Source organism: Thalassophryne amazonica, chromosome 15 (assembly GCF_902500255.1).
Source record: "Thalassophryne amazonica chromosome 15, fThaAma1.1, whole genome shotgun sequence".
Taxonomy (NCBI): Eukaryota; Metazoa; Chordata; class Actinopteri; order Batrachoidiformes; family Batrachoididae; genus Thalassophryne; species Thalassophryne amazonica.
This window is the reverse complement of record NC_047117.1, coordinates 25537377-25563632: the sequence shown is the minus strand read 5'-3', so window position 1 is coordinate 25563632 and position 26256 is coordinate 25537377. Positions and strand designations below refer to the sequence as shown.

Below are 26256 nucleotides of genomic sequence, written 5' to 3'. Positions count from 1 at the left end.
TTCTCACACACAGTCATCCAGCCCTGCCTTATTCACAAAGAACAACATGGGTTGGGCATTTCATTTTCTCCTCAATCCTGAACTGAGCCTCCACACCGCCGACACGGAGCGACACCGGCCAAACTGGAACCCATTAGTGTTGGGAAGGACCAGCCAGCTGTCAGAGCGGGTCAGCACTTCTGCTTCTGTCTGAGACTGGTCAAATGGTTTTTGGAGGTCAGTCAACAAGCACTCTGGCTGGGGTCGAGCAGAGGGCACAGAGTCGACGTGAGCTCAGAAATGAGGCATAGTGGTTTCGGAAAGGATTTGATGCTATTTGAGAGGATTTGGTTAAGGTACAGTCCAAGTGGAAAACTGCAGTTAGTTTTTTTAAGCCAATACATAGTTGTACATTAAAAATGATTTGAGTTATATAGTACTATGGATACGTCTTAGGCACCCAAAAGTTTTACTAAAAGTGTAAACATGTATTAATAAAAATTAAAAGGAAAAAAAAAACTGCATCAGAGAGATTACCATCACTTACTACTGAATGTCTGGACTGGAACTGGATGCTGCGCACATATTACTTTCCTAATAGAACAGAATCAATATTTAAATCAGTAGTTTTTGTGAAATTGTTTAGCACCATAAACAAAAGTTTGAGGCAATCTAGAATTTTGATAAATGTGTAGTTTTTCTTCTTCTTCTTCTTCATTGGTCAGCCAACAGAAACTCACGTTTGAAATGTCCAGACATTTGTATTGGAACAAAAATCCAATTATTAAATCCCACTAATTTGTCAAATATGAATTACAAACCTTATTTCCAAAAATAAAAAAGAGGAGATGCAAAAGGGGGTGTTAATATTATTATTTTTATTTCCGTTGTATGTGATTCAGATTATACAAGTCAGAATGGATATTTTAAATTAAAGGTAGCAATTTTGTGCAATAAAATGTGTATAAACAGCTTTTTTATGGTTTTGCTCATATTGATTGTGTAATTTACAGCTTCAACTGACAGAGAAGGCACTTCTGTGTATAAACTTTAGATGTAATTGCAGTTCAACAGATATACAGTATTGTGCTAAATGTTGTGCCATATAATTTTGAGGGACAAAAACAAACAAATAAAAAATATGAAGGGCATGAGGTTTTTTTTTCCCAATCGGTGTTTCAACAGAAAATCAAATTTGAAATTGCAACATTTGTATGACAACATAATTATTATTTTTTCTTTCATGAAAGAAACCACTCATCAAGTTACAACCCATTTTCCAAATAAAAATAAAATCAGTTTATTTTAGGTGTACTCTCCAACACATAACATAAAGACAGTTGGAGATGATCAGTAAATAATAATAAAATAATTAATAATCTGGTTTAATGTTATGCAGGACATTTGTTGTTTGAGCACCAAAAACTCTTTTATATTCGATATTAAGCATCTTTTTCTTATTAACAAAAGTTGTAGGCACATAGAGAACAAATGTTTGCACAGTACTGCATGTTTTTTCCAATATGTCACTTCATTGGAGTCAAATCAAATATATAATCCCATTAACATTACTACACAGTCAAAGTTGATAATGTGCACACATTGTGTGCAAAGAATACGTGCAGACGCATTTTGAGACAAACACAGGGGCCCTGAAGTCCTTACTCCAGTACCACACTCGCCTGCATTAGTCTTTTGATGCTGTGAGAGAAACAAATATGCCATTAGAAGCACTTTTACAAGTAGGCACTCATCTTCCAATTAGCTTAATGTGGCCCTCTTTTCCCCTATATTTTCCAGGCGTGCCCCACCCTTCTTGTACACTCCCTCCAGTAAAATCTCATTAATCCACCCCTACCCCATATCCCCCAGCGCTATGACATATTAGTCTGTCATTATGCATCCCAGAGTCCTTTAAACAACACAGCTAAACCTCTGTTTGCCAGGTTAATGACTATTAGCCAATAATTACAGCAGAGAGACGATGGGGTACACACTTTATCTGGTGGACAGCCTGCTGCTGTTAGTTTATTTTATCTGCCTGCCTCCGTGTCTCTCAGAATTAATCTGGCAACAGCGGTATTTAGTCATTGCACGCCTGCCGCAATGCATTCTTAATTCATGCCCGTCTCTGTAACACCGTGGTGTTTGGAGGGTGGTGTGGTGGCGTATCCACCTTGTAATTTGCTGACAGTGAGGATGAGCAAATGATGGCCTTGTCATGGTTCCAGGGCATCAGTGTCAGGTAAAACAAATCAGGCAATTATGCAATTAGCAGATTCTACGCCTCGCCATATTAAGAGCCTGTGCATGCGACTTTATTAGGGTGCACGGTGTGCATTAGGGATTAACAGCTTAACATGTATATGCTCTTCACAAAACATCGCCTATCCTACTCAATGACTATGTCAGGTTGGAGAACATCAAGGGGAAAATTCTACCTGTCTGTGTGCCGTACTGTCGTGTGCCTGAGTATTGTAGATCAAACAGGAGCTCTTTGACCCTCATTCAGATCTCATGTGCCCTATAAAGTCGCAGCTATTTACATTTTCACAACAGGATGTGTCTGGATGACAGCTACAGTGTGTGTTCACAGTTAAAGAGAGAGGAGTGCAACTGATCACAAAACAGTATCACTTGCAAACAAGAGGATCAGTTCTCACAATGGCAAAGCAAACCATGGGAACCACATTGATTCACCAATCACCTCGCAGTGCATGCGATCTCCATCGCACCTCAAGGGAACCCCCATTGATCTCCAAGCCTGCTTTCAGATCCAATTCCTTAAAAAAAAAACCTGCTCTATCCCTGTATTCATGACTTCAAGGGAGGTTAAGCAGAAGTTCCTTGTGATCTGAGAAGGTCTTGAACCTCGTGCCTTTTCCATATTCTGTTGCTCTTCCCACCCCACCACTGGTTCTATGAATAATTCAGAAAATCTAGTGGCGTGGGGGTGCCATGGGGGATGGGTTCATGAAAAGCCCACTGCCTGCAGCCATCACATCTGAGGGCAAGAGCTCCCAAGATGCAGGCTGCTCTCCGATTGGGTCCCCGTTGGCAGGTCAGAGGTCATGTGTGAACAACCAGCTCTACTCCTTCCCCTGTGATGGACCACAGGGAAATCAGTAGCTAAGTCCAGACGTGGGTGGTGGGCATTTGTAAGAAATGTAGAGGTTGAAATTCACACTCTGATCATGGTAAATTCCCCGTTGATGCCCTACACATCAATAGAATCGGTTACTTTGTGATGTGGCCTAACAGCTGAGCTATCTGTTTTTTGTCTCCGGTGAGTTTTCAACTGTAGAAACATTGGCTTGGATCATCATAATAAAATGTGCTTTTGCAAGAAGAACAATGCCACTGGATCATCAAAAACACTTTGGATGGCATCGATCAGTTACAGCTGTCAACTTGTGGCTGTACATTCCACAAAAATGACACAAACCAACCCTTCGTAACTGTACTTCTGTGCAGGAAAAAAAAAACTGCGCTGGTACCATGTGGTTTACAGTTGTCTTTGTACAAAGCCGACTGCAAAAAGTCATCTAGCAGCTCAACAAAAACGTGGCGTTACTCAGAATTCTTTCCCACGCTGTCTCCCTGGAGAGCATTTAGCGAAAAAATAGTGGTGTCATCTGGTATGTCCACACATGGGTTTCCTTGAAAGTGGTCTGGTTTTAATGAGAGATGATATGCACTTACATTTGCGTGGGGAAAGAGATATTGATAAAACATCTGCTGGAAGCATGAAATATTATGTGTAACAGCAAGTTCCACATCAGATACATCTGTGCATATTTTAGTTTTTTGAAGACCCAACATAGTGCACAACAATATCTATAATTGTGACAATATCAGAAATGAATGGTCAGATCAAAAGTCTGGAGAAGCTGCCAGGTCACGATGTTTGGAGGTGCATGAGGGGGAACAGACAAACAGGAGGTGTGAGAATTATTCAGAACATGCACAAGGGGGTGAAAACCTGATGTGTTGTATTTGTTTTACTATGTGTTGATTTTGTACTTGAACAGTGCATGAAATATAATGATGAACTCAAGTAATGTGCTATCCACTAAGTTACACAGGTTTTATAAGTAAGAAGATGATCCTTTATTGGCCCTTGGGCCCACTGGTGTTGGTTGTTCTACCCAGATTCCTTGAGGTGAAGCAGGTGAAGCAGAAACCACGACTCTTCTGGATGGGACCCCAGTCTGATGCAGGTTACTTCCCCAGTCAAAGTTACAAGGAGGGTGGACTGGAGACAATGTAGATGAAGGTGTCTCACCCAAGGACAGGTGTAGTGACCAGGACTCAAACTCAGGTCGACATATTGGAAACCCATCACAGGGTTAGGGTCAAGAAATATTATTCACTAAACCCCTTTCAGAACCACTTTCAGGCTGTGCTCAAGAAATTGATTATTGTAAATATGTGAGCCCAGGGGTCCGCAATTAGGGAATAACCCCCTTGCTGTCTGATGATTTGCTGACATTAATGCTGGATTTTATGGTCGCAAATGGAGTTTTACCCCCGGTGATGCATTATTCCCATTCTAATCCAATTCTATTGTTTGCCACGGTTTATTTTTCTGTAGTATTTGCGGTCGGCGAAGCTTAGCGTAGCATGTAGCTTACTGTTTCTCTCGCTCTCATCTGACAGCACCATTATTGATATCTGCGTAGCGACGCAGTCAGGGCGCGGAGTAATACATCAAATGTGAATGGTCGAATATTTTGCCACCGTCTACCCGACATTCTATGGTTGGAAATCTCACACGATTAACCAATAAGATTTACGGAACACATGTAATTGGAATAGAATTGTGGAGAACTGGGTTGAGAAATTGCCAACAAATTACAATTAAGATGGTGATCAGGTATTTTGTGATCAAGAAGGGATTACGGTTATAACACTGTAATAAGACCGGTGAATTAGGCATGACGCATCAATCACGGGTAATGATGTGGGGAGTAATGACGCTGGACAGATATAACAAATGTTAGAATAGAGATACACCAAACATATGAAGACGTCTAAAAAAGTAGAGAATAGTATATTGAGTATTTTGGAGAAGTTATGAAAAAAAAGGTAGGGAAGCCTGAAGTGGGGTGGATCAGTGGCGTCAAGGAAAATCCGATTGGTTGCGCGTAAATGTGGCAAAAGATAATGAGAGATAGGCGGCAGCAAAGCACAGTGACTTCTCGTTGAAGAAGAGAATCATTTATAAGGCCCAGAAGGAAAACCATAATCCGATTTCAACATAATCGTATCCCTTTCGAAACAATGCGGAAACAACGGGAAAACAATAATCTCCAAACAGGAGCCTCTGTGGCTATTCTTCCTGATTTTAACTTGAAACATCTATTAAAGATAAATTCTGCTTCTCATTTAACTTCCACAAGAACTGTCAGTGTTCTTGGCTCATACTGTTCTCATCAGAGGGGAGTTCTTGCTGGTCTGATGTGGTGAGTAAAATGTGAAATGCCACAGGGCGATTTCTTGGACCAAATGCTATGATCAACAACATGCAGCAAGACCCCGGCTTTCACTCTCAACCTGATTTAACTCAAGCTTTGGTTTAAAAATTCATGACTGTGGTGTTAGTTGTTGCTAAGGGCACAGTAATCGACTGGAGTGAGATTTATAGTGCAGTTGCAGACTGCAGGGGTGGTGTTGGGTGGGGAGGGGGTGATCGGCGGGGGGGGGTAGTTACTGCACAAGGTTTTACCACAGACGCTTGAGTCACAATCTGGCACATCGCAGTTTGCAGGTATCCTTCAGTAAACAGTTTCCATTTCTTTTCCAGCAACTTTTCTTTTAAAAAATAGTTGCTGAACCTGAGATTTGGCTGACCCATAGACATTCCACAACCTCCAAAACATCCACTGTGACACTCTATATTAAAGCCGGCCCTCTGTAGCTTTAAAAAGGACGGTCATTTGGCCACGGCCCAGCAGAAGTGCAGATGGGGCAGCACATGGAAGCCATTTCAGGCCATTGTATGCTGTGGAGCAACGTCGGCTGTTCTGAGTCCAGAGCCTCTGAAGAGCTGCCTCGCAGCACTTACACGTGAACATCGCACTGATATATTGATTCCCTGTCTTTTCCCAAAGCACACAGTAACGTTGGCTTGCCTCACCCGACTGTGCTAAGTTACCGTAGCCGTGGTCGATGTGTAAAGTTCAACGGACCCAGCACTGAGCCAGTGGGGACGCCTCAGAGAACAGGGGTGGAGTGAGCGCAGCAGCAAGGGGATGCCTGATGGTTCACATTAATTGAGGATGATTCCTGTGATCTGCTGGGTCTGGATGAAGCAGCCAGGTCTGTCCTAGGCCTGGGAGACAGATGTGGGGGCCGCTGTGTTACCTCCAGGGCCAATGGAGAGCAGTGAGGCGGTTGAGAAATGGTCTGTCTGTCCAGGGTGGGTGTGTGTGCGATGTGGAGGGGAGCTGAAAACCTGCTTCTCTCTCTCTCTCTCTCTCTCTCTCGTATCACATCCCCTTTGTCTTGATTACAATTCTGGCAGGAGACCCACGCAGTAAAGGTGCATTAACATATGCTCACAATTTGTTCTTTGGCCACATAATGCATTTGTAATGTGTCTTGGTGTATCAGTAATTTGTGTTCCCTTTGATGTAATACCCACTCCTGATCACATTATATCCCTAAGCTGTTTACAGGCAGGAAAATAAAATCTTTGGTGATATCCAGCACTAAAAATGAAAAATATATCTATTTTTTGTAAACTTTTATGCCCCTCTGAGGAGGTGATGTTTTGTTTGTTGTTGTTGGTTGATTGGAGGATTACTCAAAACTCGTAATGTCCAGATCAGATCTGCATCTTAATTTGGCACAGGTTTTACGACTGATGCTGTTCTTCACCCACCACCAAATATATATGGAGAATGGGGCACATGGGCTTTCATTTCTGGGAGGCAAGAGCATTACTGCTATTATTTAAAATCTAACAATCTAAATTTCAGAATAGTTGTTGAAATAAACTGGGTCCAGCCAAAAACATGATATTTGGGATGGATTCAGGAAGTTTTCAAATACTTTTGCTTTGGTCTAAGTATGCATTTTTAATAGGTGTCCCTCTAGCTCCCGCTTCTACGAAGGCTCCAGCAGATGACACCAATATGTTGCGTCTTACTGTTCTATGTATAAAAATCTAGTCCTCCATATCTTTTGAAATGTAATGGCATTACCCACACAGTCCAGGTAATCCACACATCAAATCCATTTTACTGTGTTAAAGGAAATAGATGTGACCGAGTAATGGATTGCAGGTAAACCTTGGAGTGATTTTGTTTTGGTCTACCTGGACGCAGATAGAGGTGTCTGTAACAGACAGACATGTAGCATTAGAGGAGCTTTTCAGCTTGCTCTTTTTGCCATACAGCATGCAGGGGGAAGCAGAATAAGCTAATGGACTCTTTACTTAATGTGATCAGAGCCATTATTGACATGCTGCCAGGAAGATGCAAGACCATTAAGTCGAGTCTCTCTCTCTTGGTTCCTTCCAACGCAACGCTATTTCACTGTCTGCCTTACTCACATAAGTAACAAGGGCCACTAGGGGGGTCTGGGTTCCCCAAAGGAGTCTGTGTCTGTCATGTTAACTACGAACCTACAATTCCCAATGTTTGGCAAATTGGCAACAGTGGTTGTAGAGAAATTAGGACTAGTTGTTAAAAGTCTCAGGAGGACCATATATCAATAAGTGCTGAGAAAATGCTGGGTGGATGGTCCTGATGGTTTTGTTGACATGGCATCGTTTGTTACTTCACTAAGTTATACTGTGGGACCATAATGGGGGTTGGGGTGGGGTGTAAAGACTATACAGTCCTCACACAAGGGTCTTTCCATTCCAATGATAACTTGAAGAAAATTTGTTGAATTTTCATCAATTTGAACTGAACCTCTGAAATGACTGTATTTTGGACAGGTTTAAAATAAAGCTTGACCAGATTTCACTAAAGCTCTTGAAGGACCACCCACTATACTGAACACAGCATTGATTCCTGTGCACATAATAACTTCTACAAATTTTATCTGATTATCACCAAATTTAGAGAGGCGGCACAGTGGCTTAGTAGTTAGTGGGATTCCGCCTGGACCTTTCTCTGTGTGTTTGCATGTCTCCCTGTGTCTGCGTAGGTTTGCTCTGGGAACTCCGGTTTCCTCCCTCTATCAAAAGCATGCTGATTAGGGTGTACTCCTGTCTCCGCCCTGACCAGGGCAGCATCTCTACATCTGATGTTGGTCCCTGGGCACCTAGCGGTGGCTGCCCACTGCTCCTAGTGGTTCGACTGTATCTTGTTGTAATTACGATGGGTTAAATGTGGAGGACCAATTTTGTGTATGTATTTATGTTTGTACAATTACAATCTTCTTTTTCTTCCATCTTCCTGCATGGCAGCGCAAAGTCAGTTACTGTTTAATAGAAAAATCTTATAATAAATTTAAAAACCTGATTAAATGTCACCTGATTTTCTTGCAAGAAACTATTTGTGATGCTGCCACATTAATAGTCTTCGTGTGACTATGCTGTATATAGTATGTTAGCAAGCTATAGAACACCTTCAGAAGGCCTAATCTGATTTGATCAAACTTGGCAGGTACATTAGGCCTACAGATGGCATTAAGTTTGATTTGATTTTAGGTCGGATTGTCAACGATCAAAGTCAGAAGTCGTCAGCAAATTTCTAGCACCATGTTAATATATAGCACAATGGCTAATTTATGGACGTGAGATCAGATATGTTGTTTATTTGTGATCATGACTGTTTCAAAGCCCATGTAACATGTAACATTTATACCAACAGGTATGAAATGAACAATTTCATACCTGTTTGTATGTGAGCGTGAATTCACTGTGCTCACAGATGTTTTAATATTATGTATTTTCAAAGGCGAAAAGTACTCATGCATTTACATATTTGTATTTAATAAGAAAAACTACACATATAATATGAAACATTCATTGTGTGCATGTGTGTGTGTGTGTGTACAGCAAGCCCCCCGCTTGCTGTACACATACACTGTGACCATTATAGTATGATATTATGAATAATATTAGATTTGTAGCGTCTATTTTACTCACATTAAATGTCCCTGAAGCCATTGCACGTTACTGTACTTTAAAACATTTTAAAATTATAAAGTTTGGCATCTATCTGTGTCCTTCAAATGAGTGTAAGACAGTTTATCTGATAAAAATGTGTCTTACTGTCAGCAACACTTATGACAGTGTAGCTTTACTAAGGTTAAGTTCACTCTACCTACCTCTTATCTCATCCCACCTAAGTCAGGACTACTCTGGATTCAAGATTGCATTAGTGTTTGATTTATTTGATTTAACCTCTATTTATCCAGGTAAGTTAAGAAAAAATTCTTATTTACAATAACGACCTGGTGGATAGGGAGAAACACAGAGGTAAATCACAAAAGTGGATCAAACAACACACTTTTACAGTATATACAGTATATGTATGTTAAGCTTACTACTGTTCCAGAGTGAAATATGATACTGAGTGGGGTAAAATGGTCCCCAAACAGTGCCCTCTCCCTGTTTTCCTCATTTGGAATTGTTGCCTGTGTGAGAGTTGGCTCATAGCGTGCCACTGTGGCTGCAACGTAATTTAAACTACCTCAACCTATGTGCCAGAAAAACATCTGCCCCTGTGGCTCAGAGGCCCAGAGAATGTTTCATATTTATATGTGCATATGTGAATATGTTAGTCTAGGTGTTGCTATGATAATGTGGGCACAACACAAAGTATCACTCAGATCTCTTGTGGCATGGTTCTGGGTCCCTGGGCCTGTCTACTGTCATACGTTCCAGAGCAGTGATTAGTTACTGCAAAAACACCATTACCATCTGCTGCCGACTCTTCGCACTGTAACTTATACACCAAGGAAAGCTCTAGACCATCAAAACGCACTGTAACGGAGACAAAAAGATGAAATCTCTGTTGTAAATGTGCTTTTGAGTCACTGTGCATGCCATACTTTTCACTTGGAATGCTTAAAATTAAAGTGAAGCATTTTTTTTCTTTTTTCAACAAAGTCGGTTAAAATCCAACTTTTTGATCTTTATGAGGGACAGATACTGTAGTGAAAAACAAAAGATTTACCGGGACATGTGGAGAAAAATGGGGTGGTGGGGGTCATTCAGGACCATTGAGGACTTGCAGACCGGCAGATGTTTGATCCATCCGAAGCACATCTGGTCCTCAACACACTCAATCCATTTCACTCAGCTTCTACTTTTTAGATTTTCACTGTTCTCACGGTCTGCTAAACTCAGCATTCCCTTGTGGCCCACAAATATTACTCATGCTGCCACGTAGAGTATTTTAACATGTGAGCGCATGTATGTGATTCATATTGTTCTTTACTAAATCATATTTATCCATGTAATATGTAAATGTGTTTTATACTCCCACCCTGACCGGGACATTCAAACAAGTCATCAGGTGTGATATCCAGCAAGAAATTTAAAATCTAGTGGCACTATGTAGGGAAATAAAAGCTGTCATTCTCATTATATTGGGTCCTGGGAGGGTCATAGAGTGCTTAACAGCTTCATTGTTTCATTTATTGTTGGAAACAGAGAGGGGTGTGCGCTGTACAGCTTCTTAAACTCTGAACAGGGACGTGAGAAGAGGACTGTCAACTCCTTGTAACTCTCCATGCAACTTCCTTCAATAAATGTCAACTCTGTGACCCAGCGGCAAATCCCCGGCAGGGTGTGTGGCTGTGTCGGCCACACAATACCTGGCGCTGGCCCCGGTGACATGGGGGAAGTGGAGTGAACCTCTGCGCTGTTGTTCAAGGGGACACAAGGCCACCTGGAGGCTCGAGATCAGTCGAGAAAAACATAAACGAAAGCGGGTGTGCGTGTGATGGGACAGATTGTGGCAGTAAGTGTGTTGTGCACATACATTTGTTCAAATTTGAGTTTGTGGTGTACAGATGGAAGCTCATCACTGTGCAGTACAGAAAACGCCCGGAGGTTCGGCATGTGTTTGAACCGCAGATTAATTGCAAAGTTTTAAATAATATTGTGAAATATAGATTTATTGTCATGGTGATTTGTTGTAAAAATAATAATTGTGTTTTCATTCAGGACAATGAGCAGAAGCAACTTGTTATGTAGTCGGTGCCCCTTGTCTTTTAACAAGATTACACAAGAACTACTCAACCAACTTTCATGAAATTAGGTGAAAGGGTGGAGTATGGACCAAGGAAGAAAGCACTCATTTTGGAGCAGATCCGATTGGCACTTTTTCACTTTAACACTGTAAGATCTGGCATTTTTAACATTTACATGAAAGAGATAATGCACAGATCTTTATGGAAAAAAAAATTCATTATCTCATGAGAAATTCATGCAAATGTTGAAAAATGGCTGATCTCACAATGCTAAAGAAAAAAATTGGGGGTGCGGGGTGGGAGAACCTGGATCCAGCCTTTAATTGGATCTACTCCAAAAGTAATGGTTTCTTCGTTGGCCCATACCCCACCTTTTCAAGAAATCAGTGTCATAGTTTTTTTTTTTTTTTTTTTTGCATAAAGTTAATACTTTTGGTAAAACATGTAGTAGTTGTTCTTTAACTTCTTTAAAATAGAAAGTAAAGTATTTTTAATCTTTTTTTTTTGCTGATCTGAAAAAATGTGATCTGATCTGAACAGTGAGTTTTGACATCGTTGCGCCCTACAAACTGCATGTCTATGTAGCACACTACAGGATGTTGATTGAAGCCTTTGTGTCATGCATCTTCCAGTGTTTGGGTCCAGCCATGTTGCGCAGTGCAGTGCTATTGATCCCTGTAGCTTTGTGGTCTATAAAGTCCTGTCAGTAAAACTCAGTGTGCTGAAACACCTTCCGTTCTCCCCGCCGGTCTGAGTAGCACCACAAGCTAAGCAGCCATCACAGAAACTCAATATGAGCAGACCGGGCCGTATACAGTGCATCACTTTTTCCTATTTTGTTATGTTGCAGCCTTATTCCAAAATGGAGTAAATTCATTATTTCCCTCAAATTCTACTCACAGAACCCCATAATGACAACATGAAAAAAGGTTTTTGAAATGTTTGCAAATTTATAAAAATAAAAAAACTAAGAAATCACATGTACATAACTATTCACAGCCTTTGCTGAGTACTTTGTTGATGCACCTTTGGCAGCAATTACAACTTCAAGTCTTCAAGCTTGGCGCATGGGCAGTTTTGCTCATTCCTCTTTGCAGCACCTCTCAAGCTCCATCAGGTTGGATGGGGAGTGTCGGTGCACAGCCATTTCAGATCTCCAGAGATGTTCAGTCAGATTCAGGTCTGGCTCTGGCTGGGCCACTCAAGGACATTCACAGATTGTCCTGAAGCCACTCCTTTGATATCTTGGCTGCGTGCTTTGGGTCATTGTACTGCTGAAAGATGAGCCATCATCCCAGTCTGTGGTCAAGAGCGCTCTGGAGCAGGTTTCATCTAGGATGTCTCTGTACATTGCTGCATTCATCTTTCCCTCAATCCTGACTAGTCTCCCAGTTCCTGCTGCTGAAAAACATCCCACAGCATGATGCTGCCACCACCATGCTTCACTGTAGGGATGGTGTCCGGTTTCCTCCAAACATGACACCTGGCATTCATGCCAAAGAGTTCAATCTTTGTCTCATCAGACCAGAGAGTTTTGTTTCTCGTGGTCTGAGAGTCTCGGGCGCCTTTTTGGCAAATTCCAGGTGGGCTGCCATGTGCCTTTTACTAAGGAGTGGCTTCTGTTTGGCCACTCTACCATATAGGCATGATTGGTGGATTGTTGCAGAGATGGTTGTCCTTCTGGAAGGTTATCCTCTCTTCACAGAGGATGCGGGAGCTTTGATAGAGTGACCATCAGGTTCTTGGCCATCCCTGATTAAAGCTCTTCTCTGACAACGCCTCAGTTTAGACGGGCGGCCAGTTTGTGCTTGGTTTGTGCTTGACATGCACTGTCAACTGTTGAACCTTATATGTAGACAGGTGGTCTTTCCAAATCAGTCCAATCAACTGAATTTACCCCAGGTGGACTTCAATTAAGTTGTAGAAACATCTCAAGATGATCAGTGGAAACAGGATGCACCTGACTCAATTTTGAGCTTCATGCAAAGGCTGGGAATATTATGTGCAGGGATTTTAGGGTTTTTAAATTATTATTTTTAATAAATTAGCAAAATCTCAAAAGAAACTTTATTCACATTGTCATTATGGGGTATTGTGTGCAGAATTTAAGGAACAAAATGAATTTCATCCGTTTTGTATAAAGGCTGTAACATAACAAAATGTGGAAAAACAAAGCGCTGTGAATACTTTCCAGATGCACTGTACACAGTCCTTTGAGACTTGAGCTAAGTCAATTCAGTGTCAGTGTAGCGTCTCGCCTTGTTGACCTGTTGCCGACATATGTCACGTTGATACGTCTCTCCGTGTGAATTACAAGGCTGTGAGAGGAACCCAAATGCAATAAGTATGGATTAGCTAATGTCCAGGTTCTGTCTGGGTCTTGTTGGGGGGGGCTGGTGATTGTAATAGCCTCTAACAGGGTGTCTGGTTGTGGCTTGGAGGTGAGATAGGGCACACAGACTTCTGGGATTTCAAAGGAGCGCTGGGAAATAAACCTTTTCTCTGTGCTTCAGAAGGGATGAGAGATGCAACATTGAGAGAATAATTAATGAAGAACAAGAGAGAAGGAAAGAAAACTATTGATAAATGTGGAGGGATGGAGGTGTTGAGGTTATATGCGTGTCTGTATACAACCGACTGATTTGGACTGGACTCGTACAGCTGGCCTGTGTGTAGGTCAGCGAGGTTGACAGAGGAAGAGTAGGACGAGAGAAAAGAAAACACAAATGTGGGAGAAGAGGTGAGTATGTAGTCAGACGGGGGCGTAATTAACAGCCGTGTTTCCACTAAACTCTATATATTGATCAGGGATAATTCACACTCGCCATATCTTCCCCTCAGCTTGTGCTCCTACAGGGAATAATTTAGACTGTGTATAACTCTTGTGTATTGCTGCCCAATACCTATTTACATGTGCCAGTATATCTGAGTTCATACGATTGCCTCCTATGTGTACTAGGAGAACACATATTAACATCTAAAGCATGTGTCCATTTGATTTTTTTTCCCCCTGCCTAAAATGTATAATTAACAGTGATGCATTCACCTCATTATACTGCTCACTGTTCCCTCTCAAGCTGTTTTGAAGCTACATATAACTGCAAAAGAGAGAAAGGGAAGAAGTGTCTGCATCTGGAACATTCATTAAAAATCCTTCCCACAGGGTTGTTGGTGATATGACTGTCTTCCTTGAGTTTTAGAATTGAACTACTGTTAAATCTTCAGGAAATAGCAGTCATTTCTCAGACTTAATAAATCTATCTGGGGAAACGCTCTCTCTGTCACGGACCACAGTCACTGTGTAGCGAGCTCAATTAGTTCGCTCACAGTCATTTTTTTCTTTTGCAGCTAAGTTCATATACAGTGTTATGTATGTATAGTATTAATATATAAACTTTCAGTTTTACAATATGACCGCTATGAAGCAATCCAAAAGTAACGTATATTTTCTGATTCATATATTTGTGTGAAAAAGAAAATATGATCTTATGTCTCAATAACTGTGACACCTGCTCAAAGTCCAGATCTGGTGGCAGACATGCATATGGGGGTGTGGTGCAACAAATTCAACTGAGTTTATACTCATTAATTTGGTGACAGCATTATTGTTTTGAGTTATTATTAACAATCAGGGCGTCAGATTGATCGATCAATCTTATAGAGTACACGCCAAGACTTTTCTAGTGAAATGTGTCATCATATTTTACATTTAAAAGTTCAATTTGTTTTAGGGGTCTGTAAGTCTTTAAGGGGACTTTAAGAATTATTTTATGTTATTGAGCAATCATCAGTAACAGTCCTTTTATTTCTCAGCAGTACATCTACAAAGCAATCAAGGTTTTTAACATTAATGAATAGGGAAACAAGTCACATTTAATTTTTATTGTAACAATTTCTGTTGAGCCCCTAATTCAAAAATTAAAAAAAATATCAACAAAAATCTATGGTGCCAAAGAGCTTTGCACATTCTTGATTTGTTTTTCCATTTATTTGTGACAAAAAAATGTTTCTGTATATTTTTTGCTGACTTCTTATTGCAGTGTATTTTTCGTTTTGCAATATATTGTTCAGTGTATTTTCTTTAATTATTCTATTTGTTTATTGTTTACCCCATCATGGAGTCCTGAATTGTCTCATCCTATTCAGGCTCCTGTTTACCTTTCACGACATAAACCTGACAAAATGTAGCTGCCCAAACATCAGGGCCAACAAATTTTTCACATTTGGTGTAGCTCTTCTAAATCAATAGTAAAACGACTGGGATTTGGCATGTTACCTAAAGTACCACAAAGTTACATCCACTGTTTCCATGAGCTGGAATAAAAGAATGAAAAACAATGATATTTGAGGTGAAATATGATTGATTTAAAAATTACACATTTTATTTTTATAGTAGACCTGTAAACACTTTTTTAAGTCACATATGAAAGCAATAAAATGCACAATATTTTTCCTTCCAAAACAACACGCACGCGCGCGCGCGTGCACACACGCATGTCATGGTTGCTATTGGCGATCCCTGCAGGCAGATGTGAATGTGTGTGCCAGCGGCCTGCTGAGGGAGTGGAGCAGCGTGCCTCGAGCTCCGGGCTGGGCACAGTGCTCACACGCTTTGATGTGGCGCACATGCACGGTGTGTGCGGGGTAAGGTCAGCGAAACACCAGAGGGACTGTGTAATCCTCAGACATGCCTGTGGAAAAATACAAGGATCCTGTGACAGCGGCTGAACTGAAGGCTCAGAGGACCAGTTAGTGTCCACAGGTTTATGTGGACACAAAAAAATGCACAAGTGGCACACATACGTAATTAAGAGGCACTGACATGTTCAGAGTTGGTGACTGCAGGAAAGCTGATGGCTGTAATTCTTAGGGCTCTAAGGTGCAGTTCTGAGCTCCACCACCTTGTTGCATTGCTCTCTGCTCCTCAAAAACACAAGCAGATGCATCGACACAGGAAAATACTTTTGTGGGTTTTCAGAAGTATCTTTATTTATTTCATGGATGCCCTGCATCATTTTTTTAATAAGCTAAACAAATTTCAAACACTGGAAATAAGAGACACAAAATACATGACTGCTCGAACACAGAGAGAACATAATGCCTCACTGATATTCACAAAATGATCCTCACCAATAAAGTAGTTTTTGTTTGAATACTTAAGTTGAAAACTGTTTTTGTCATTTACCTGATTTCCACCTAATTTCGTATGTAGATGAATGTCAAGCCCACAGTTGCTTATAAAGGGGTTGTTATTTGAAAAGGTCCACGTCAATGGGATCAAAGGATAAAATGTAGATTACCCCCCCCCACACACACACACACCAATGCCCACCAAACGTCAATCACTGGGGTCCCAAGCCCACGATTATGCTCCGCCCAGTCCACAAAAAATTGCATTAATGAAACATCCAAACCAAGATATGCCTGTTAGCATAGCTTGTTGGAACTAAGAGATCGTTGGCAGGGGGTTGTTTGGGCTTCATTCTTCCCATCCGGATGACATCTGTGTTGCCCACCCATGACCTCTTTACCCCCCAACAAAAACCAGAACCCATAATAATTGTAATAAATCCTACAAACGTCAGTCTGTGTACAACCATTCACTAAACTTTAAGTTATTTTGGTCACTTTGCATAAAAGTTATGTTCTTTCCAAATCATGCTCCAGATGGTATAACTTGTTGGTGAAATACGCTTTCAGGCTAAATGTCTATTCCTTGGTTGACTAAGACATGTTGGGGAAGACGGTTTTTCCAATCATCTTCCCCAGTGATTCTACACAGACTGAAGTTTGAGTCCAGCAAATTTCAAGAAGTTTGTTGGACCGTTGTAGGATTTATTACAAATTTCATGAGTTCTGTTTTTTTTTTTGGGGGGGGGGGGGGTCACCCTGTATTTATGAGTTGGCTGGGAGTCTAGCACTGCCAAGATGGCAACTTATAACTTCATAACTTCAATCCTGAGCTTCCAAATATGAAAAAAAGTCTGGGTGATGTCTCTCAGGGTTTGTCCAATATATATTTGTAGTCTATGGTCAAAACTAATTCATGCAGTTGCAGTGAACCCCCTCCAAATCATAAAACTTTGGCTACGCTACTGTAACAGTTCTGTACCCGTTCAGGCTTTTTGGCTCTGCCCTCACGCTGCCGCTGCACTGCAGATAATTGCACCCTTACATAGCCTAAACGTCTACATATTGAATCCCAACACTGAAGGAAACCGTGTCTGCTGAGCATTATGTTTTGGCATCGCTTCCCGCTGCCACATGTGCGCTGGCAGCAGTACAAATGTGTGTGTGTGTGTGTGTGTGTAACTGTCTTTGAGTGCGGGGTCTCTGCAGGGGGGAAAAAAGATGTTAAATAAAAGGACATTAAGCTTATGAATTAGCTGCAGTTCTAATGTGAGCGCTGTGAAACAATAAGCAACAAAACAATAGTCGATATTTCATCTTCTTGTTGTCTAATCACCCATCTGACTGTGTGTTTCCCCTCTTAACCCTTGAGATACGCGATAATGGCTCTCACAATGGAAGTATTACTAACGGTGGCGGGAGTGGGGGCAGGGGGAGCAAATGGGTCAACTTGTGTGTGTGTGTCCCTTGTAGTCCCCGTGAATGAAAGGGAATGATGGAACCACTGAAGCACACAGTGAGTGAGAAAAGAAAAAACTGGGGGATTGAAGGAGTACAGAGTGGTAAGTGAAAAATCATGCCACAGTGCTGAGGGGCCCGCTGACTCCGCTGGGAGAAGTGGCTACATCTACTCAAGTGCTCTTAAATAGCTGTTCATTCACTCTCCATCTCCCCTTATATCTGTACCCACCCACACCTCCGTCTCCCGGTCACTCTCTTCACTGCTCCCTGCATGCAGTTCAGGTACAAATGGTTATTTGCTGTACAACTCCCACAACATGTTTGTGTGTACTTGTGCTTGTCCCTAACAGTGTGTAAAGCAGAAGAAATAAAAAGGGACAGATCCTTATTCACAAACTGTTCTCTGAGCACAAAGGCACGCTGAACTGCGATGTCAACGAGGCTGCGCAGCGTCATGAGACTTTATTGAAGCCAGGAGGTGCGAACAATTGCTGTGCATGTCTTTATGTGCCTGTGGAGAATGTGGGCCTGTTGTCGACATGGTGCAAAGCAACCAGTAGTGCACCAAGCAGCGTAAAGACACCTTGACACTTGCACACATTTAACCACCGCACTGCCGCGCAATTTGTCATGCCTATGCAACCTGCTGTGTTCTGCTGGATGATGCACTTTATGCCACTGGAAATTGCGTTATATAAAATAATTATTTTGTAGCGGATTAATCATTTGCTCTCAGAATTGGAAAACACCTCTAATCGCTCCGGAATCGCAGAGGAATTTTCTACAGCTGCAGCTTTTCTTGTGCGCTTCATGATGTGGAGAACGCATTTGGAATCATCTCAAAGGTAATTATTTGTAGTATTTATATTGTAATGGCTTGGTAAAACAGTTGCCATTTCATTCCTTCTTATGAGTATCTGTAAAATTATGTTTAATATAGATTTAACATCTCATCATAATCATTAAGATGAGCTGTGCTGTGATGCGCTGCACTGACGCAATGACTCACACTGACACAGTGTTTCTGAATTGTTTGTGCAGCACAGTTTACAATGGTTTACAGCAGGTTTACAACGAGTTTACTCCAGTGCGCGGATCAAATTTGTGCAAGTGTCAAGGTACCTTATATGTCGTTGCTCATTACCAACTGATGTTGTCATTTCCACGACCTGTGCTCACGTCCTGTAAGCAGCACATATAAAGTGAGGTGTTGTGCCTGTTCATTGCTGCTCTGTGGCAACAGAAATTGATGGCTTTTCATCTGTGCAATCATTGAGTCCCAGGCCATCTTGTTCAGTGGTATGTTGTTGTTTTGCTGCAGCATTTCTGTTCTGATAATTCTGTGTTGTTGTTTTTTTTCATTATCATGGCCAGAGCAGATGGTCATGCCACTGAGTCTGGTCTGCTTGTGGTTTCTTCCTATAAATAAATAAATAAATAAAAACCTTTCCTGAGATGGCTAAAGTTAAACCTTTGCTTGTGTGTGGTGCCTTGAGGTGTCTTTTGTTCCCATTTGGTGCACTAAATAAATGTAATTGAAATTTAATTGATTGCACCATCACCCAACAAAAATCTGGTCGAAAGTCAAATGCAGGGATTTTCTTCTATTTACATGGAGCAGTGTTCAGGAGCGCCTTCCGTAGGCAGCCTCATGCATTGTATACACTCTGCTTGCACACATTAGGACATCAATCTACAACAAAACTGAACTGAAAAATTAAAATTATTAAAAAATTAACAAAGTAAACATCAATAGAAAGAATACAAAATTTTTTTTGCGGTTTTTACATTTTTCTTCCTCCTTATATGAGGCTGGCTATGAGATGGTGCAGTTTCAATGGGAGATGTCTGCACCTAGTGAGGTATGTTGGAGATTGTATGGTCAGAGGAGGAAGAGTTGCATGAAGTGCTCTTATGATTCACCTCAAAAAATTGTGGTGGATTGCTGCTCTGACTCGCTTACTTTGACAGTTTGTGCACAGCCTAGTTTCTTCACCAGAAAACCTCTCACTTCTGAGTTCATCATCTAAATAGCAATGTATAAGTTGATGGGGCACCGATCTCTTAATGGCAATAACAGTTGTCTCAGTTCAAGGGCTGCATCCTTTGAAGGCTGTGGTCTGCAAAGATTTACCTTCCAAGACCAGTGATGCCAAACCAACCATTCTGAAATGACACGGTCCAGCCCATGGAGCATTTTTCAATCGCATTATTAGCTTTTCCTGCCCTTATCCCCTGTCACCTAGCAAACTTGACAGATGTGCGTGACAAGCTAGTATAGTAGTTAATAATTTTTAGTTTAATAATCACTTTTCAATACTAATTTATACTTAGAATTGTTACTTGTTGTGCATATGTACAAATACCCAAACTGGCCCTTTTTTTCCCCTTAAATTTGCCAACCAATTTTGTTTTGGGAAAAAAAGTGCAATGACTCTTAGGAGCGTTTGGACCACAATGGGTACATCGGTATGGCCGCATCTGTAGGCTGCATTCCAAGGAGCCTTGCAAACTAGAGAGCCTACTCATGCCACTAAAAAGACAAAAGCAGCCTTCAAAGGATGCGGCCCCTGAACTAAGACAGAGCCAGTGGTTTATTTCATGCTACGCCAGAATACACAGCCATGACTAATTAACTAATGCTAATCAAATGTTAAATACAGTACATGATTCATGAGCCCTTTCTTACTTTGACATTTGCTTGCACCATATAAGTCTCATTAAATGGTGGCCATCAATAATGCTATTTAGCCGGAGTGATGTGTAGATGGCTCCATTATCTCATTTGCAACAACGGTGTATTTCAATCTCAGTGGCAAATGTTATGAACTCTCACAATGTGTTTGTGCTCACTCTCAGGCTTTTTGGCTTAAGGTGGAATTGTAGCACAAAGTCACAATGTGAACTACTGCAAAATGTGCCGAACACGTGCTGTTGTTCACGTTTGCCTGTGCACTTTCTGTGGAGCTGATGGACTTCTTACGTTCATGTATTCTGGCTGACAACAGGATCATTTCTTGGAGAGTTCACTCTGGATCTTCAGACATATTTGTCCCCGTGGAGGCTCATGGTGGACAAATTCATGTTATGTACTTTCAAACTGTAAGTCATATATTGTGGTGGTGGTGTTTTTAAAGTTAAAGTTGAGTATTTGTGTGTGTTTTTTTTTTTTAAATTCCCTTGGTTACTGAATACTGCAGACCACGCATGGCATTAATTTAGCAGGGCACACACATGCAAAAATTCTCGAAACAATGCAGGATATGCCTGACATAATCTCTTTGGTATGTTTATGCCTTGAGATTTATTAAAGACAAAGCACGATCCTTTATAAGGACCAGCTATGGTACTTGGAAATAAATGTGTTTGTGCTACACTACAACTGCAGCTCACAAATTTACTACACACTTAAACCAACTAGAGGTGTGTAAAATACATTTTCTCGAGAAAATAATGTGCAGACAAAAATGCCATCCAGCAGGTGGCGGGTTCCTTTTCATGAGGCCTCTGGAACAATGTTCGAAACTCTGATGTTTCAAACTTTCTGAAAGGTTTGCAGTAGAGTTTAGAGTTTTCCACGGGTAATTTACAGTACTGACAGTTTCCTTGTCATCCCCGTTTGCATGTCCTGCCCATTATTTGAATTCCAACTTTCCTGTTCTGTTGTTTACATCTTCCTGTTTGATGGTGATAATGATACAAATTTGATATTATGTTTTTGTTACTAAAACTAAAAACTGTTGGTTGTTATTTAAGTTATATTAAAACATAACAAATGTACATTGAGGGTGTGGTTTTAAAGTGACATTTATTTTGCAATGTAGAATTTAACCATGCACACTGTACATAATTCTAATTTAAAGATATTGACCATTTTTATTTTTGACATTACAAACACTGTTGATGTAAACGAACAGTTTTGTTGCAAAGATTTTGTTGATGAGCACTTCTCTATGTAAAATGTCCTCAAATGTTCTGATCACACACTGCTTTGTTGAGATTTTCTATGTTATTATATCTACTGCTATATTCCTCACAGATCAAGCTGTTTTGGTCAGTCCAAACATGCCTGGGCACTCAGTGTAGGCGCTCTGAAAATGTTGAGTTACTCAAGCCTGGGTGTGGACAGGCTATTAAAGATACTCATGTCAGTAAAATGTACAAACCAGCAAATATAAGAAAAACACAAAAAATAAACAAACAGGAGAAAATAAATAAGTTTTAAGATTTGCCTTAAGATTGAAATGAAGTGTATTTTGTAATGTCAGGTGACAAGCTGTTCCACAAACTAGGAGCTCTGTAGGCTTTGGGGCCTGCTGAATTCTTTTAAGATAAGATCAACTTTATTCATCCCAAAGGAAATTATTTTTCCAGAGTACTGAAACAGTAAACAGTGAACAATGATTTTTTTTTTTTTTTTTTTTTTACAATAAGTACAAAAAATTTATGCAACATGACTGGAAGACATTTGGACAAATGTTCAACAATATTCAACTCTGAGTAACTACATTCATCCTGCAGAAGAGGGAGGAATTATACAGTTTGATCACCACAGGTAGGAAAGACCTCTTGTGGTGTTCTGTGGTGCACCTCGGTGGTCTCAGTCTATGACTGAAGGTGCTCTGACAGGATGTCAGTGTGGCATACAGGGGGTGGGCGGTATTTTCCAGGATGCTGAGCAGTTTCCTCAGCATCCTCCTCTCTGACACATCCATCACAGAATCCAGCTCAACCCCCAGGACAGAGCCAACTCTCCTGATGAGCTTGGTGGGTCTGTTCATGTCAACTGCCTTCAGCCTGCTGCTCCAGCAGACTACAGTGTAGGAGATAACGCTGGTGACCATGAAGCATCTGCAACATATTTGTGCAGACATTAAAGATCTGAGATCACAAAGCAATCCTACACCCTGGGACCATAGGACACAAAAAAGCACATAAGGTTTAAACAAGGTCAGCAAGATAGGTCAGTGCATGACCTCGCAGATGAAACTAAATATGTTTATTTTAATGTTTTTTCAGCAAATCTAAAATTATTTTGCTCTTCAGCTTGACATTTTTCTGCAATAGTCTAATTATTTTTCCAGAAAGCGAAACTTTTGAAGAAATCAATAAGTTTTGCATTAAAAAAAACCCCAAAGCTGAACAATTTTTTATTAAAAAAAAAATGACTGGGGAGTTTAAAAAAGACACTCAATTGATCATTTCACAGTTTCATACTCTGCTAGGCCCTAATTGTGTCATGTTGAGCCAAAATGCTCACGTCTTGATTTAACGTGTCTAAATCAAAAGGGGAGCCTACAGAGACGAGGGCTGTCTGTGTAAAAGGAATCAACAGTGCCGTTAACAGTCACCTGCTGGGCTTTAACCCTGCAGCTGCCAACACTTTCACAACACGGATGAAACACAATAGCAGACAGGTCTTTCAATCTCACACCTACAGTACAGCAGCCTTTCTGTCAGCGCCGCGCTGCGCACGCATCTGTGTGTGTGTGTGTTTATACAGGAACGCATGCATGCTAGACATATTTCCCCCCTCTAATTAGCACAAGGGAGTCCTGGGGGCAATCAGAGGCGAGGTTAATGAGAGAAGGAAGAGAGCGGAAGAGAAGAGGCAGCGGTTGCGTTAAGTCAACGCGCACCACGCTGCACTGGTGCTACAGTATAATAAAGCCTTCTTATCACGCTGTCACCCCGAAGGGGCATCATCCTCACAGCAGCTGCACTGATGTTCGGCCTTGTGACACATCACAGCTGCCGAGTGTGTGCGCAAGTCAGAGCGAGTTCCTGTCTGCGCGCCGTAGCAGTCCTTCTCCCGGCTTTGTCTCATATTATCACGTCTCTCCCTCTCCATGAAAGATGTGACAGCATGTTTCCCGTATTAGAGGGAATCAGAACGCTGGGAAGAGTTTGAGAGAGGGAGTCAGACGAAGCTGCCGCAGCGGCCTCAGACTCTGTCTGTTCTCAACTGGTGCAAGGCAGCATCGTCAGCGGGGTAAGCGCAGATGTCGTGAGTGAGTGAGAGACACAGTTTCACAAGCGCACGATTTATATTTTAGATAAACCATGATCAGTATTTGTTCGTGTGGAAATAATGACTGGACAGGTGATTTAAAAAAAAACGGGGGGGGGGGGGGTGTTCAGATTGCAACATATTTGTCCGATATTCAAGAATACACAACACGGTCTCACCACGTAAATGGACATGTAGACTGCAGCGGACTGCTGAGAAGGTGATTGGCTACAACCCCCCCCCCCCACCGCACAAAATCCCTGCAGGACTTTGAAGCGTACAGGAAAGATTGTGGCTGACCCCTCCCATCCTGAACCCTCTGACAGGAGGCTGGAGTTGATCAGGACCAAATCCTCACACCACAAGAACAGGATTGGTTTTTTTTTTTTTTTTGTCCTCGTGAACAAGGCCAAAGCCCCCCCCAGTAACTCTTCCCCATCCCCCTAATATCACAGCAACACTGGATTATTGTCTGGGACATTTAAAAATTATTATCATACTCATGCTCTGAATCATTTTGCAAGACTACATTTGCACATTCCTGCTCAACTCTTGTTCCATTTTTGTTTGCAGAATTGCACATTCATGTCTGTCCATGTCCTGCATACCTTATTATTTTCTATTATATTTATTGCAAATTGTGTTATCGTATTTATGCTTTTAAAGTGTTGTGCTTTTTTCTCACATATTCTGACTGTTCTGTGTTTGCACCATGACATCAGCAGAGATTACTTGTCGGTGAAAAAAAAATCTGATTCAGTATCTACATCTTACCATTAAATATTTCAAACATCTTTAAAGTCCCACACATGCTTCTGCTGCATTCAACACATTTCAGGCCTCATACATCTTGTTTTTCTCTGCTGCACATCTGTGTGGCTGCTGATCAATGCAAAGAAGAGAATTATGGTTAATTAGTAAACAAAGATGTGTCACCTCTTTTTCATGTACCAGACATAGAATCGTTTTCTTTTATGGTTTATAATGTCCCAGGCAAAGATGGTATGCTCTGTTATGGGCTTCATCACACTCAGATAAGGAACATGAAGATTGCACTGCATCCTGAAAATTTTGATGAATGCTTTGGGGCATGGTCGGAATGGAAACGTTTTCAAGTCCATATGTACTAGCCATGTTATCACAGCATCTAATATGTTTCCACTGATTTCTTATCATGCCCATGATCACCCACATACCATGTCCAGTTCATTCTTACTATGAACAATCACACTGCACTATACACATATTGCATTCTCACTGCTTCCATCCTGTCTTCATCAATATTGCACCATGCACTACGCTTTTTCATTTGTTCTGCAAGTTTTCTTGTGTCCACATGTAGGTTCAAAAATGAACTACACTCGAACTAGGGCTGCAGCTATCGATTATTTTATTAATCGAGTCTTCTATAGATTATCCTGGTGATTACTGTAATCGAGTAGTCGGATAAAAAGTACTTTTGCGTTTTTAAACAACATCAATAGTCCAGGGCTCTCCCTAAGCAATGGCACAATATCGTTGCGCAAGTGTTGACATTTTGCTGAAATGGTGATGGGAAGTGGCTTTGTTTTGTTTTGTTTTGTCCAACTTGTAAAATTTAACCTTTTTTTTTTTTAGAAAGTTTGGTGGACTGGGTCCCTGCGTGATTTTGTTTTTATCCATTTTTCTCTGCGATTCAGCATTTCAGCTGGAGGTTGAACATGCAAGCCTCGCAGTCAGCTTTTTAAATCATTTTATTTAAGTTACCGTGTTTGTTAAGCATTGTGTGTTGCCCAAAAAAAGCAAAAATTAAAAAGCGAAACACAGAAGAAAGACTGGACTTGTCAGCAGAAGTCCTACTCTTCACTCACTCCGGGGAGGGAGCTGAGACTCGCACCAAGCAGAGAGAGACAGCAGCCGGCTGCCGGGTCAATAATCACTCCCCACGTCCAGCGGACCGTGTGTTTTTCAAAATAAACAAACACAGTGCTTCACTTTAATGCGCAGTAAGCCTGATGATCAGCGTGGACCCACTTCCTCTCAAAATACTTTATTTTACTCTGTGTGTCACATTGGAAAGTGTAGCTATCGCTGCTAATTTGATTAGCTGTTATGCTCTAGTCTTCTTCTGTTTTGTTTCTGGGGACGTTGCAGTGCCACACACAGGTCTGGCCTATGTACTACAACATTAAATGAAGCTTCGAGGCACAGAGTTTGCCTCGAACATTTTTTGTAATTGAATTATTCAAGTTACTCGACTAATCGTTTCAGCGCAAACTCGAACAACAGCACTCCTGCTAAATGTGCCCATCTCCCAAACCTCAATTTGTAGAAGGAGGTGGGGGATTTTTTTTTTCTTCGCAGTTTCAGCACCATAGACAACGGCCAGCACAGCTCGTTCATAGAGCTGTCCACACAATGCTGCTGGGCGAGCCCGTCCGTGTTACACTTGTACTACATCAACAAAGTCCCTGCTGGGTTTAATTACAACAGTGCAGTCACTACATTATTATCAAGTTCTTACTACATCCTGATTA

General features: G+C 41.2%; 1 protein-coding gene across 1 annotated transcript in view; it reads right to left on the bottom strand.

The window, feature by feature from the left end:
- The window catches only part of bnc2 (basonuclin 2), a 414234-nt gene that overhangs the window by 7034 nt on the left and 380944 nt on the right, over positions 1 to 26256 (bottom strand).